Here is a 14031-nt window from a genome sequence, read left to right on the forward strand (position 1 = left end):
AAACTCATACAGGTTTGAAACAACTTGAGGGTGAGTAAATGATGACAGAATTTTCATTTTTGGGTGAACTATCCCTTTAAGTAAGCCAGGGGGGGCTGCCGATCACTCCCCATCACTCAACACAACCATAGACAGTATGAACACAACCAGAGAATGTCTATTAAGGGGAGAAGGTTCACTCTCGCTACACTTCCGGCTTCTGACTGGTTGCAGTTCCACTCTGATTCCATATGAGGGCGCTCACAGGACGAGTGCAGAATGAATGGAGGTCTATGGAGCAATACCCCTCAAAATCCACTTTTCTCAAGATATAATTTTTTGTCTAGTAATTTGAATGTTGTATTCGAAAGGAGATGCAAAGAAATTACACATTGCTGGGTGTTAGATTTTTTAGAGTCACTTATTTGCTTTAAAAAGTCTTTCAAAATGTCAATGACGTCATACACATCGTACGACCAGAGATACTGCTTTACGGCAATCCTTCAGTCACTGTGGTGCTTTCGCGCTCTGCACTTTATTTTCTCTCGAGGCATCGCCAGCACAGCTGACACAGGTAAACACACGTGCTAGAAGAGTTTCTGCTAGAATACATTCTGTTCCCGCTTCGGATGCCATGATGCCATCAAGCGGTATCTCTGGTCGTAACCAGTCCTTCACTGACCAATCAGCGTTCATTAGCAGAATGCTAGCGTGTTATGGGCAACAACAACTCAACCTGTAAGAAATCGAAAGGACATAAGTACTCGTTCATTCAATTTTCGACCTATAACCCATGTTGAACTTGCCAAACCTACAATCAAATCTGAGATTTCTCAACGGCAATCGGCTGTAAGGGACAAATTTAGCCGTCTAGCCCCATAGACTCCCATTCATTTTGCACTCGGGGGTGATCACCCCCAGTGGAACTCTGGTGGAACTACAACCAAAATTCGGTACAATAGGACTTAATAGGGAGTGAACAGGCTCTCCGTAGACGGGCTCTGACACAACTCACAGGGCGGAATCTAACCCGCATTGCCACATATAGTAAAAGTTATAACTTTTTAAAAGTCATTTGACGCGAATAAGTAAAGGTTCCCTCAGAAAAGCTGCTGTCAGGCAGTCTCCCAGCGCTCTAGAGATGTCCGGTTCTTGAACGAACCGTTCTTTTGTACAGGTTATTTTTAGTCAGTGCTGATCCGCAAGTTGATAAAGTTACTTACTTTTGGACGTGTCTGACTGTACCTCCGACTCTGATAAACACGAGCAGCTAATAATGAGCATGCGCGAGCTACTGAAAAAAGTAACATGTAGCAGACTGTAATAAAATAAAATAAAAATAGATAGCCAGATCAGTCTCATTAATAATTCACGCAACAATGCATGATGCACACATGCATATCCAATTTCACATGAAACCAAATTCACGTGCACCAAAAAGCAATTGCGAAAAATGCCATTTTCACAAGATGTAAAATAAATCTCTGATGTCCCCAGAGTGTGTGTGAAGTTTTATCACAAAATACCCCACAGATATTTTTATATAGCATGTTAAAGTTGTCACTTTTTGAGGATTTGCAAAAACGCACCGTTTTGTGCATAGACATGTATAGAAAGGCTAGATAGCTTACCGGCACTGAGAGCCAATGGGACCCGACGACGTCACACGGCGGCCATCTTAGGACAGGACCGCTCGTCCAGTTATAACATTAAAGTCTATTGTGCATGTAGCTCTGAAATAACTATATTTTGCTCAATTTTTAACCGATTTTCAAACGGCTTGGTGTGTCATAAACGTCAGGGATGCGTCTATTTAACTGCATACTTGTGAAAAGTTATAGCCAATTATACAATTTAAACATCGGCATCAGCACAAATCATAGCCACGTTAATAAGGTTTGTAATAAACCAAACCGTTTGTAAATCCGTCAAGAATTCAGCAAGTTACGAGCATTTTAGTTGGCGTATGTCACTCACCTTCCGCCCACAGCAGCAGGGAGCAGCAGCGCAGTCTCCTGACCTAAGATGGCCGCCAAGTGACGACACAGCTGACTCCGCCTTGAGCCATCTAGCCTTTCTATACATGTCTATGGTTTTGTGCCTGGACTTATAAATGCAAATGAGCTGCTGCAGGGGGCGGGGTTTCAAGAGCTTATGTGTGTTAGCAGCTGCGATTAACTCACGCAGACACACTAAAATGACGGAAGCTGTTCTGCCTTTAATGTTAAAACAGAGTCAGACAATGATGGAGAGACTCAAGAAGAAGTGACAACATGTAGAATGCAACAGGACGTCTCTGAAAGTTAGTTAGTTGATGAATTTATGTTGCTGCTGTGGAGTTAACTATCTTCAATTAGCATATTCTGTCATGATAATCTATAAATCGCTCATATAGGAACTGTTGTGAGATGCACACAGAGTGACTTTCTATTGCATGTGAAAAGACGGATGCTAAAGTTTGAGATGACTCGACTACAACAACTCTTCCTCTTCTCAACATGGGCTGCGTGTTCTGGGGGCAGGGCTTATGTACATTTTAGGGTTGGTGATGTCACTAACACGGGAGGAATGTCGTGTAGTTCCTACCAGCCGTTTGTTGTAGTCCTTTTCTTTAGCCGCGTTTCCACTGAAATTACCCGGAACAATTTGTCCCAGGAACTTTTTTCCCAGGAACTTTTTTTGCCCCAGACCGGTTGCTTTCTGCGTTTACACCGCGGTCTAAAGTACCGGGAAGATTATAAAGTGCGCGCGACTGCTCCTCCCAGTCTGCGACGGACAGTAATCAGTTTTGAGCGCCACATTTAAGTATAGAGGAGATTCCAACTGTGCTGCAGTTGTGTTTGTGATGTATTCGCACAGTGGAAACGCATTGAATGTGAGATGGCTAGGATGAACGCGCAGAAAATTTCCTGTTACACAAATACGCTTAATAAAGCCTGAACCTCGTCGTCGGTCCAGCTGTTTTTTTGTTTTTGTTTTTTTAATTCCATATTTGCAGACAGACAACTCTTAATGCATGAAGCCACGAAGCGCAATAGATTTTTAAAAATGCCGGTTAAATTAGAATGCTGCGTGGAGTCCTCCAGTCAAAATGCGGCGTGAACACAACCAATCAGCATCTTCAGCGCACAAGTCCCGCCCCCGAAAGTTCCTGAACTTTGAAAAAGTACTACCTCGCGAGCAGGGACTTTCGGAGGGGGAAATATTTACCCGGAACTTAATTTAGACCCTGATCCTGCGGTGTAAACACACCGAGTACCAGCCCAATGTTCCTAGTTCCTGGGGAAAGTTCCCGCGGTGGAAACGCGGCTTTTAAAAGCAAATATCTTCCTTTGCTTTGAACTCTGAGCATTGTAACTTTGCAGATGTTGTTTATGCTCAAACAGAAAAAAGTTAGAAAAGTGAAATCATACTTTACCACCCCTTTAAGTGTTTAGAAACACCAGAAAGTGTAACAAATTAAACATATTGGAAATATGTTTATGGCTTAATTACTGTCTTATCACTATATTCTTTAAAAGATTGGAAACACAATGGTTTGTAAAACTGTCAAACTAAACATTTATTTGTTTTGTCAATATTGGATGTATTGTTTAGTCTTAGTTCCCTTTCTGAGAGTGGTAACTCTACATTGCGTAGCACCGCTGCGGGAACTCCTCCCTTCTCCACTTTTGTTGAAATCTTATGGGCTAACGCAAATACTGACAGGCTCGCGGGCAGTAAATGCGACGCGACAATTGTGTCAGAATCTCTTTCTTCATGCTGCCATCGTGGAAGCTGCACCAGGAGGACTAGTGATCTTTTTCTCTAAGCATCCAATGGCTTCAACTTGCTAAATTTTGGCAGGCCCCATTGACCCGCCTGACGGACATGAGTTCTGCGTCGCCTGCCTGAGCCTCGCCCACACCGAGGCGGCCTTGTGCGCGCCCTAAGAACCAAGAGGGAAATGGTTAGTGCTATAACGTGGACGAGGCCCACTGCCGCCAGCTGGTGGGCCCTCCCCCGCCTGGAGGCGGAGATGACGACGGGGCCTGGAGCTGCCGTCATCCATCGTCATCGTGGTCACCTGTCCTCTTCACGGACGCAGCGCTTTCTGGGCGTGTGTTTCGACTCGGTGGCGATGCGAGCCCTCCTTTCTCTAGAGAGCATAGAGACAATTTCATCGACTCTGCGCTGTTTCAGACCGGGCAGGTCTGTTTCACTGACGGCATTTCAGAGGCTTCTGGGGCCGATGGCGGTGGCTTCTTCAGTGTGCCATCTGGGCCTGATGCATATGCGGCTGATGCACTTTTGGCTGAAAACTCGAGTCCCCCCGAAGGCGTGGTCTTCAGGTCACACGCGCATTTCGGTCACTCACAGTTGCGTCAGCACTCTGAGACCGTGGCTCAACCCATATATGTTTAGCCCAGGAGTGCCTTTGGGAAAAGTGACGCACCGCACCGTGGTATCTCGACGGATGCGTCAACCTCAGGCTGGGGAGCAGTGTGCTTGGGCTTGAGTCCCAGAGAGAGTGGCACATAAACCGTATGGAATTAAAGGCGGTGTCCTTAGCCCTGGAAGCTTTTCGGTCGAGGTTGGAGCAGCAGCATGTACTGATTCGAGCCGACAACAGGGCGGCTTGCGCTCTAGAGCTCTTTTCAAGCAGGCAGCGAGTCTCCTGTTGTGGGCGGATCGACACTTCCTCTCCATCAGAGCGGCACATATCCCCGGTCTCATTAACCGCGGAGCGGACATGCTTTCAGGCAACGGGATTCCTCAAGGGGAATGGAGGCTTCACGCCGGATCGGTGCGAATGATTTGAGATCGATTCGGAAGGGTAAACGTGGATCTGTTTGCCACAAGCTTTAACACGCACTGTCTGACGTTCTTCTCGCTATCTCACTCCCCGCTGATGGGGATACTCTGAGATCGCGTAGGTCGAAGGCCATGCTTTACGCGTTCCCTCCGGTGAAGATTCTGCCTATGGTGTTATGCAAAATTAGGAAGGAGAGAGCATCAGTGATCTTAGTGGCCCCGAGCTGGCCAAACCAGTCCTGGTTTGCGGACCTGAGAGAGATAATGGCGGCTCCCCCATGGCAAATCCCCCTCAGGAAGGACCTGCTGTCTCAGGCGAACGGCACGATATGGCCCCGAGCTGTGGAACCCTAATGTGTGGCCGCTTCAGGGCCCTTAAATGAGCGAGACACTCTGCATTCACGAGTGCTGGGCACACTCACGGAGGCGCGTGCGCCTTCTACTAGGCGCCTTTACACCCTAAAATGGGGAGTTTTTGCGAAATGGTGCCAGGACATCGATATCGACTCGGTGATCTGTTCTGTGTCAGATGTTTTGCGCTTCCTACAGCACAGACTGGATAGTGGGAGTTTGCCATCCACGTTGTGGTGTATGTGGCCGCTATTGCTTCGTTTCGTTCCCCGGTTGACGGGCAATCGATTGGTAAACACACTCTGGTGACCAGATTTCTCAGGGGAGTGACTTCACAGAAATGTGACTTAAAGGGACACTAAGTATCTTTTTAGGTATTTTATTATCTAAAATCAATATTTTTATTCATAAATATGTCTTCAATGGTGTACAAATACCTCGGCCAATTATCTGACTTATCCTTATAAATGAAGAATTTATTATCTTTATATACATGGGACGGGTAGGTCCACGGAGGCTTCCATGTAGTTCCGCCATCTTGCAAAACTATAATAGCAGAGAGGGACAAAAAGTACTAAGCCAACGCGTTTCCACAACGCGTTTTCGTTCAGAGCCAGCCGAAACGCAGGTGCAGAGCAGTGAGACGCTTGAAACTGCACCGGCAAGTTTAAAAGTCTGGATTGCATTGTTATTATGGACCATACATATGCCAAGCCACAGGATAAGAAAACATCGTCGCCAAAAAAGTCAAAAATAGAATGTAAAATGCGTGGGATTTCCCCTTTTCTGGTCAATGTATCCCTGCCTCTGCTTAATTATTTTTATCCCTCAAAGTGATCATAGTGCTACTACACTAGTGGCGAGAGACGGATCACAAAACTTATCACGGATCCGTGGTTTGATTAAAGTCAATTTTATTTTAAAATGATTACTCACTCACTCTTGAGCGTCTGGCGCAAGTGATTTCAATGTAAAGATGCGTTTATGCACGTCTAGAGGTCCTGCGGCGCGGTGTTTAGCGCGGCGCGGTAGACGCGAGCCTCATTCTACTCCAGTTTGCGCGAATGAGGCGAATTGCTATCACAGATAATGTCTTTTCTATAATTTCACTGTAGCTCAGCATCGCGATGTAAAGTTAACGTTATTGCATGATCACAGTTCATATGTGTGGGGAAAGATAAGCTATTAGAGTAAAAATATTGCGTTAGGCTACTTCAGTTAATAAGAAAAAAAGGTTTTACAATTCCTGCAAATGCAGTGATGAAGTTCATGTTCTCATGATTTATTTTTATGAATAACAATGTTTCAAAACATCCCCTCCCTCCCTCTGTTTTTTTCACAAATCGCACCCTGGGCATAACTACAATACTTCATGTTTTTCACAGTCAGTAATTCATACTGTAACATTCGTTTGTTTGTTGTCATGTTGCAGTTTGTTTGAAATAACACACCTCTTCACCTGAAGGGAAACTCGACGAAGTGCTATTAGAAGACATCCTGTCAAAGCTTTTTGGTACATATCGCCTACCGTAGATGCAACGCGCATTTGAAAAAGCGAGGCGCTGGAGAGCAAAATTAGTTTGAATGCAAATATTTGAATATAATTCACCACTAGATGGGAGTAATTCCTACTTAGTGTCCCTTTAACAGAGCAGCCATCAATTGCTAGACAGTATTCTAGGTTATTACGTGTGGAAGTTTTTTTGTCCAATAATTAGAAACTCTGTTTTTTCAGAATTAAGTAGTAGGAAATTACTAGTCATCCAAATTTTTATATCAACTATGCATTCCGTTAATTTTGTGAATTGGTAAATTTTGTCGGGGCGCGAAGAAATATAGAGCTGAGAGTCATCAGTATAACGGTGAAAACTAATGCCATGCTTCCTAATGATATCTCCTAAGGGTAGCATGTACAGAGTGAACAGAGAGACATCTCTTCGTTTACTACTACAAACTGATAACGGTCAGATAAGTATGATTTAAACCATGCAAGTGCAATTCCACTAATGCCAACATCATTTGAGTCTATTCAAAATAATGTTGTGGTCGATGGTGTCAAATGGCTAGTGTTAATACAGCTGTCTACCCCCGTTGACACTGTGTTTAACTCTCATTCTTGAGTGCTTATTGTGTTGTGTCTGCCCTGGATCAGTGCAGCCTTTTTCATTGCTTGGATATGCAAATTTGGATAGGGTTGGAGCTGATGTCTCATTGGGCTAGTTCCGCCTATCAGATGCGAGCACTCCTAGTGACACGGGTATTGGCTGCCTGACTGTCTCTTCCGTGGCTGGTGTAGCTTGACCCCGTTTCTCAGGGCTTATATTCACTTCTCTCACGGCGGGATTTAATACAGTTCCCGCAGTGTTGCTACGCAATGTAGTTACCACTCTCGAAAGGGAACGTCTCCGGTTACTATTGTAACCTCGGTTCCCCGAGAGGTGGGAACGAGACATTGTGTTAGCCGCCGTGTTCGCTGTGCTAGCTTCCAGTCGTGATATTGACACAATTGTTGCGTCCGTGCATTTTATACTGCCTGTGCGCCTGTCAGTATTTGCATACTTCGCGGCAATTGGCCAGCTGTTCTTAGCTGTCGTTAGCCCATAAGATTTCAACAAAAGTGGAGAAGGGATGAGTTCCCGCGGCGTTGCTACGCAATGTAGAGTTCACACCTCTCAAGGAACAGAGGATAGTAACCGGAGAAAAAAACTTAAATGCCTTAAAAATAGCTTGATTGTAACTCTATACCCGTCTCATTTAGAATATGCAAATGATCCCCGCCTCCACTCACTCACTTCAGCTCAGAGATCCACTCGTTGACGATCACACGTTGATCTGATTGGTTACAAGGTAGTTTGTGACGTCAGAAACACCAGCGATTTTAATCACTAACAGTTTAAAGAGAAAATACTCAGCAATGGTTTTGACTTATGAATTTACACATGGGTTGTCTTAAAAGATATTAAAAAACACGACATAGACATATAAACAACATTAAAAACTTTATTTATTTTTTACCACAGGGGGACTTTAAAGCTAATGTATATAATTTCCTGATATTAAAATACTTTCAAAATACTCACATTTGTCAGATGATCCCCCCAAAGTGCCACAAAATGTTGTTTGTTTGTTTGAGAGGCCCAACCAGGCCAGCATAGCAACAGCGGCTCAACCAATGAGGTGAGATGTAGGCGTGGCTTTTTTCACTCCTCCCCTCACTTCAGCCGCCTGGCGCCTACTCTCGACTACACTTCAGCCGCCTGGCGCCTACTCTCGACTACACTTCAGCCGCCTGGCGCCTACTCTCGACTACACTTCAGCCGCCTGGCGCCTACTCTCGACTACACTTCAGCCGCCTGGCGCCTACTCTCGACTACACTTCAGCCGCCTGGCGCCTACTCTCGACTACACTTCAGCCGCCTGGCGCCTACTCTCGACTACACTTCAGCCGCCTGGTGCCTACTCTCGACTACACTTCAGCCGCCTGGCGCCTACTCTCGACTACACTTCAGCCGCCTGGTGCCTACTCTCGACTACACTTCAGCCGCCTGGTGCCTACTCTCGACTACACTTCAGCCGCCTGGTGCCTACTCTCGACTACACTTCAGCCGCCTGGTGCCTACTCTCGAACACCCCTTCAGCCGCCTGGCGCCTACTCTCGACTACACTTCAGCCGCCTGGCGCCTACTCTCGACTACACTTCAGCCGCCTGGCGCCTACTCTCGACTACACTTCAGCCGCCTGGCGTCTACTCTCGACTACACTTCAGCCGCCTGGCGCCTACTCTCGACTACACTTCAGCCGCCTGGCGCCTACTCTCGACTACACTTCAGCCGCCTGGCGCCTACTCTCGACTACACTTCAGTCGCCTGGCGCCTACTCTCGACTACACTTCAGTCGCCTGGCGCCTACTCTCGACTACACTTCAGCCGCCTGGCGCCTACTCTCGACTACACTTCAGTCGCCTGGCGCCTACTCTCGACTACACTTCAGCCGCCTGGCGCCTACTCTCGACTACACTTCAGCCGCCTGGCGCCTACTCTCGACTACACTTCAGCCGCCTGGCGCCTACTCTCGACTACACTTCAGCCGCCTGGCGCCTACTCTCGACTACACTTCAGCCGCCTGGCGCCTACTCTCGACTACACTTCAGCCGCCTGGCGCCTACTCTCGACTACACTTCAGCCGCCTGGCGCCTACTCTCGACTACACTTCAGTCGCCTGGCGCCTACTCTCGACTACACTTCAGCCGCCTGGCGCCTACTCTCGACTACACTTCAGCCGCCTGGCGTCTACTCTCGACTACACTTCAGCCGCCTGGCGCCTACTCTCGACTACACTTCAGCCGCCTGGCGCCTACTCTCGAACACCCCTTCAGCCGCCTGGCGCCTACTCTCGACTACACTTCAGCCGCCTGGCGCCTACTCTCGACTACACTTCAGCCGCCTGGCGCCTACTCTCGACTACACTTCAGTCGCCTGGCGCCTACTCTCGACTACACTTCAGCCGCCTGGCGCCTACTCTCGACTACACTTCAGCCGCCTGGCGCCTACTCTCGACTACACTTCAGCCGCCTGGCGCCTACTCTCGACTACACTTCAGCCGCCTGGCGCCTACTCTCGACTACACTTCAGCCGCCTGGCGCCTACTCTCGAACACCCCTTCAGTCGCCTGGCGCCTACTCTCGACTACACTTCAGCCGCCTGGCGCCTACTCTCGACTACACTTCAGCCGCCTGGCGCCTACTCTCGACTACACTTCAGTCGCCTGGCGCCTACTCTCGACTACACTTCAGCCGCCTGGCGCCTACTCTCGACTACACTTCAGCCGCCTGGCGCCTACTCTCGACTACACTTCAGCCGCCTGGCGCCTACTCTCGACTACACTTCAGTCGCCTGGCGCCTACTCTCGACTACACTTCAGCCGCCTGGCGCCTACTCTCGACTACACTTCAGCCGCCTGGCGTCTACTCTCGACTACACTTCAGCCGCCTGGCGCCTACTCTCGACTACACTTCAGCCGCCTGGCGCCTACTCTCGAACACCCCTTCAGCCGCCTGGCGCCTACTCTCGACTACACTTCAGCCGCCTGGCGCCTACTCTCGACTACACTTCAGCCGCCTGGCGCCTACTCTCGACTACACTTCAGCCGCCTGGCGCCTACTCTCGACTACACTTCAGCCGCCTGGCGCCTACTCTCGACTACACTTCAGCCGCCTGGCGCCTACTCTCGACTACACTTCAGCCGCCTGGCGCCTACTCTCGACTACACTTCAGCCGCCTGGCGCCTACTCTCGACTACACTTCAGCCGCCTGGCGCCTACTCTCGACTACACTTCAGCCGCCTGGCGCCTACTCTCGACTACACTTCAGCCGCCTGGCGCCTACTCTCGACTACCACATTCACCTGAGCGCTATTAATGAACTAGTTAGCTCTTTTGTTTGCCCTTTGTATTAGCCATGAATTCTCCTTCGTTGTTTGTCCTGTATTGTTTAACATTTATAGAAGAGTGGCTGTGGTTCTCCGTTTTATTGATATAATAACATTTTGAACTCATTAAAAATGCTACCATTTTATCCCTTAAAACTCACCTTTGATCCCCAAAATTACATATTTAAATGTTTTTTTTCCCCTTGAAAATAATTTCTTCATGCCCTAAAATATCTTGAATGTAACTCGACACCTTTGCCTCATTTAGTATACGCGGTTCTATAAATATGCAAATGAGCCCCGCCTCCACTCACTCAGCTCAGAGATCCACTGGTTGACGATCACACGTTGATCTGATTGGTTACAAGGTAGTTTGTGACACGCACAAAAAATCTGGGATTGATTTGGTTGTTGTAAAGGTGTGTAATTATTAATATTTTTTATCGTTTAAGGTCCTTGACCCCACATTGAAAATGAATGGGAAAATTAAAAAAAACGTTTTTTTTTTCAAAAAGAAATAAATAAATCTGACAATTTCTACATTTAAATCAAGGTCTGGTCCTAAAGCATAAACACACATTTGAAACACACACACACAATTTATTTTTATATATTATATATATTTTTTAAAACACAACAAATTCTAGCTTTGAGAAAAATACAGATTTTTTATGTATTTTAGAATGTTTAAATATATATTCACAAAATATATATCATAAAGTTGTGAGAAGTTGAAGCATCAAGAAAAATGAAGTGAAAATTAAATGAGTCCATATGGTCCTCTACTGGATATATGTGGTCATTGCACTTTCTTTCTTTAACTATAATTCCTAAAGTTTTTGCACAAACCTGCAGATGGCAGTATTCTGTCCATAACTACACAGAGCAACGTTTAATAATTTTACATCATAATTTATAATTTAAGTGATTTTTTCATAAAAAAATTAATTTGTATGAGCCAATTTATGGCGTAGATAATTGTGCAGTAAATAGGTAAAGCAACTACCAAATATCCACAAAAACACAGCATAAATGTATAGTTGAGAATACATCAAAAAATGATATATAGTTTGTCATGTAAAAAAATTATATTTCCTTATGCAATCGCTCTGTAAAAGTTTGGGGTCTATCTGTCTGTCCCCAAGCAAGGACCAAACACGTAAGCCTACTTGAGAGCCGATTAAGGGTTAAAAACACCACATAGACATATAAACAGAGGCGGACAGAGTACACAGCTTCATTACTTGAGTAAAAGTACAGATACCCCTTGCTAAATTTTACTCAAGTAAAAGTACTACAGTCAGATGTCTACTCAAGTAAAAGTACTACAGTCAGATGTCTACTCAAGTAAAAGTACTGAAGTACTTGTTTTTAAAAGTACTTAAGTATCAAGAGTAGAAGAGTACATTTTTGAAATATTGCATTACTACTGCCACAGTGCTTACATTTATGTACAGACACATCCTACATGGAGTTATGAAAAATGTTAATAGCTTGGAGAATGTAAAAGGAATTGAAAGTAAAATCAAGTAATTTTCATCTTTTTACCACGTTGCTTTATTTAACATTTCTCATGTCCACAAGGCAATAGCACAATGGCAACGCTCTGACAAACCTCTGCTAGAGTTTTAATGCATTTTTTGCACCCACATTTGAACCTGACTGTGTTAAACACACCGCATACTCAAGAACATCAAAGCAAATGCTCAGCTTACATTAATGTGTAATATCAGAAAAGAAAATTCAGCTAACAAGTGTGTACATGTGAGTTTCTTTGTTTTTTCATCAATCAAATCAATAAACCTGAACCAGCAAAGAAGGCAATATAGCAATGTTCTGACACACCTCTGAACCTGAACCTGAAAGCTGATTGCTGATAGGCTGTCCCAATCAGTGGCGCCTGCACAATCCAGTCACGTTTGAGAGGGAAACAACAAATTGAGGGAGATTTTTTTATTATTTTTTTTATAGAAGAAGTAACGGGTACTCAGCAGTACTCACGGTTATGGATAAAAATGTAGTGGAGTAAAGAGTACAATATTTGCCTCTCAAATGTACTTGAGTAAAGTACATTTACTCAAGTACACACCCAAAAATGATACTCGAGTAAAGTACAGATCCCTCAAAATTGTTCTTAAGTACTGTACTCAAGTAAATGTACTCCGTTACTGTCTGGCTCTGCATATAAACAACATTAAAAGCTGGATTTTCACCACAGGCTGACTTTAAAATGTCAGTGCCATTGTTTTGTCTCAAGATAGGCTACACACCAATACTAGTATAATAATATAAAAGCTACTTAAATGTCCTAACTGAACAAAGGCTTAATCTACGCCCTGTCTGTGAAGCCAGGCTGTGAGTAAATGAGAAGGACGTGTAATACCTCAACTGTTATGTTTTCATGTTGTATGTCATACTGAAAATGCCACAATAATTTTTCCTGGAATTTCTAAGATTTATGGGCACACAAAAACATTATGACTGTTAAACTGCAGTTTTAGCCTCAATGCACCATTGTGTCTGTAGTATTTGATTCTTTGTTAATTTTACTATTATTATACTGTTTACTATTATACAGCAAAATATAGTCACCTCTATAAGCAAATTCCGCATGATGCTTGCCAAATACGTATGATGATTATGTCATAAAAACCTGCACAAAACATGATTTTACGTACAGTAATTAAAAATAAAGCCCAAAAGCATGTAAAACTCTGAGATAACTGCAGTATGAACCCTATCAGAAGGAGTTAGATGTTAAACACACACTGCCTCCGGCTAACAGCGGCTTTGCTGATTTCTCGAGCTAATCGTGCATGGAAGAGGATTTTGTCTTTTTCTTTTTTTCTTTCTTAAGGCATTTGATTAATTAATGAAAATGTCACAATAATTATCAGGGGTACAATGAAATGTTTTGAAATTTTAATCATCATAATCTTGAAGATCAAGTGTATTGTTTTGTTCATCACCTGACATTTTGAGAGAATAGTTCACCCAGAAGTCAAGCGCTTCTCTGGAGCACAAAAAAGCTTTAAAAAAAATAAAAATGTAAATAATAAAATTGAAAGCATTTGAGAGAGCATTTAATATACGCCAAAGAAGATGTCATCAATACTCAGGTCTGTTTTCCTGAGAGAATAAGACTGTATTTTAAATCCATATGTCAGCTACAAGTTTTTTTTCCTCAGGAGTAACGTAAGTTAACGTACACTAGCATTAGATTAGCTTCACAGCTAGGACACAATAAAAGCCACTGGATGTTTAATATACAAACATATCTATATCTTGTATCATTATAGGAGTACACATGAAAATCAATCAATCAGAATAAACAAGGACATTATGATTCTGGATAATTAATAATATCTGTAATAAATCACAGCTGCTTCTTCGAAAGATTAAACTGGCCACGTAACTTACGTCAATCACAATCACATACTCATATTAATATACTGGGCAAAGCACTAAATTACAGATTTA

The sequence above is a fragment of the Phoxinus phoxinus genome, assembly GCF_949152265.1.
Source record: "Phoxinus phoxinus genome assembly, chromosome: 25".
In the NCBI taxonomy this organism is placed as follows: domain Eukaryota; kingdom Metazoa; phylum Chordata; class Actinopteri; order Cypriniformes; family Leuciscidae; genus Phoxinus; species Phoxinus phoxinus.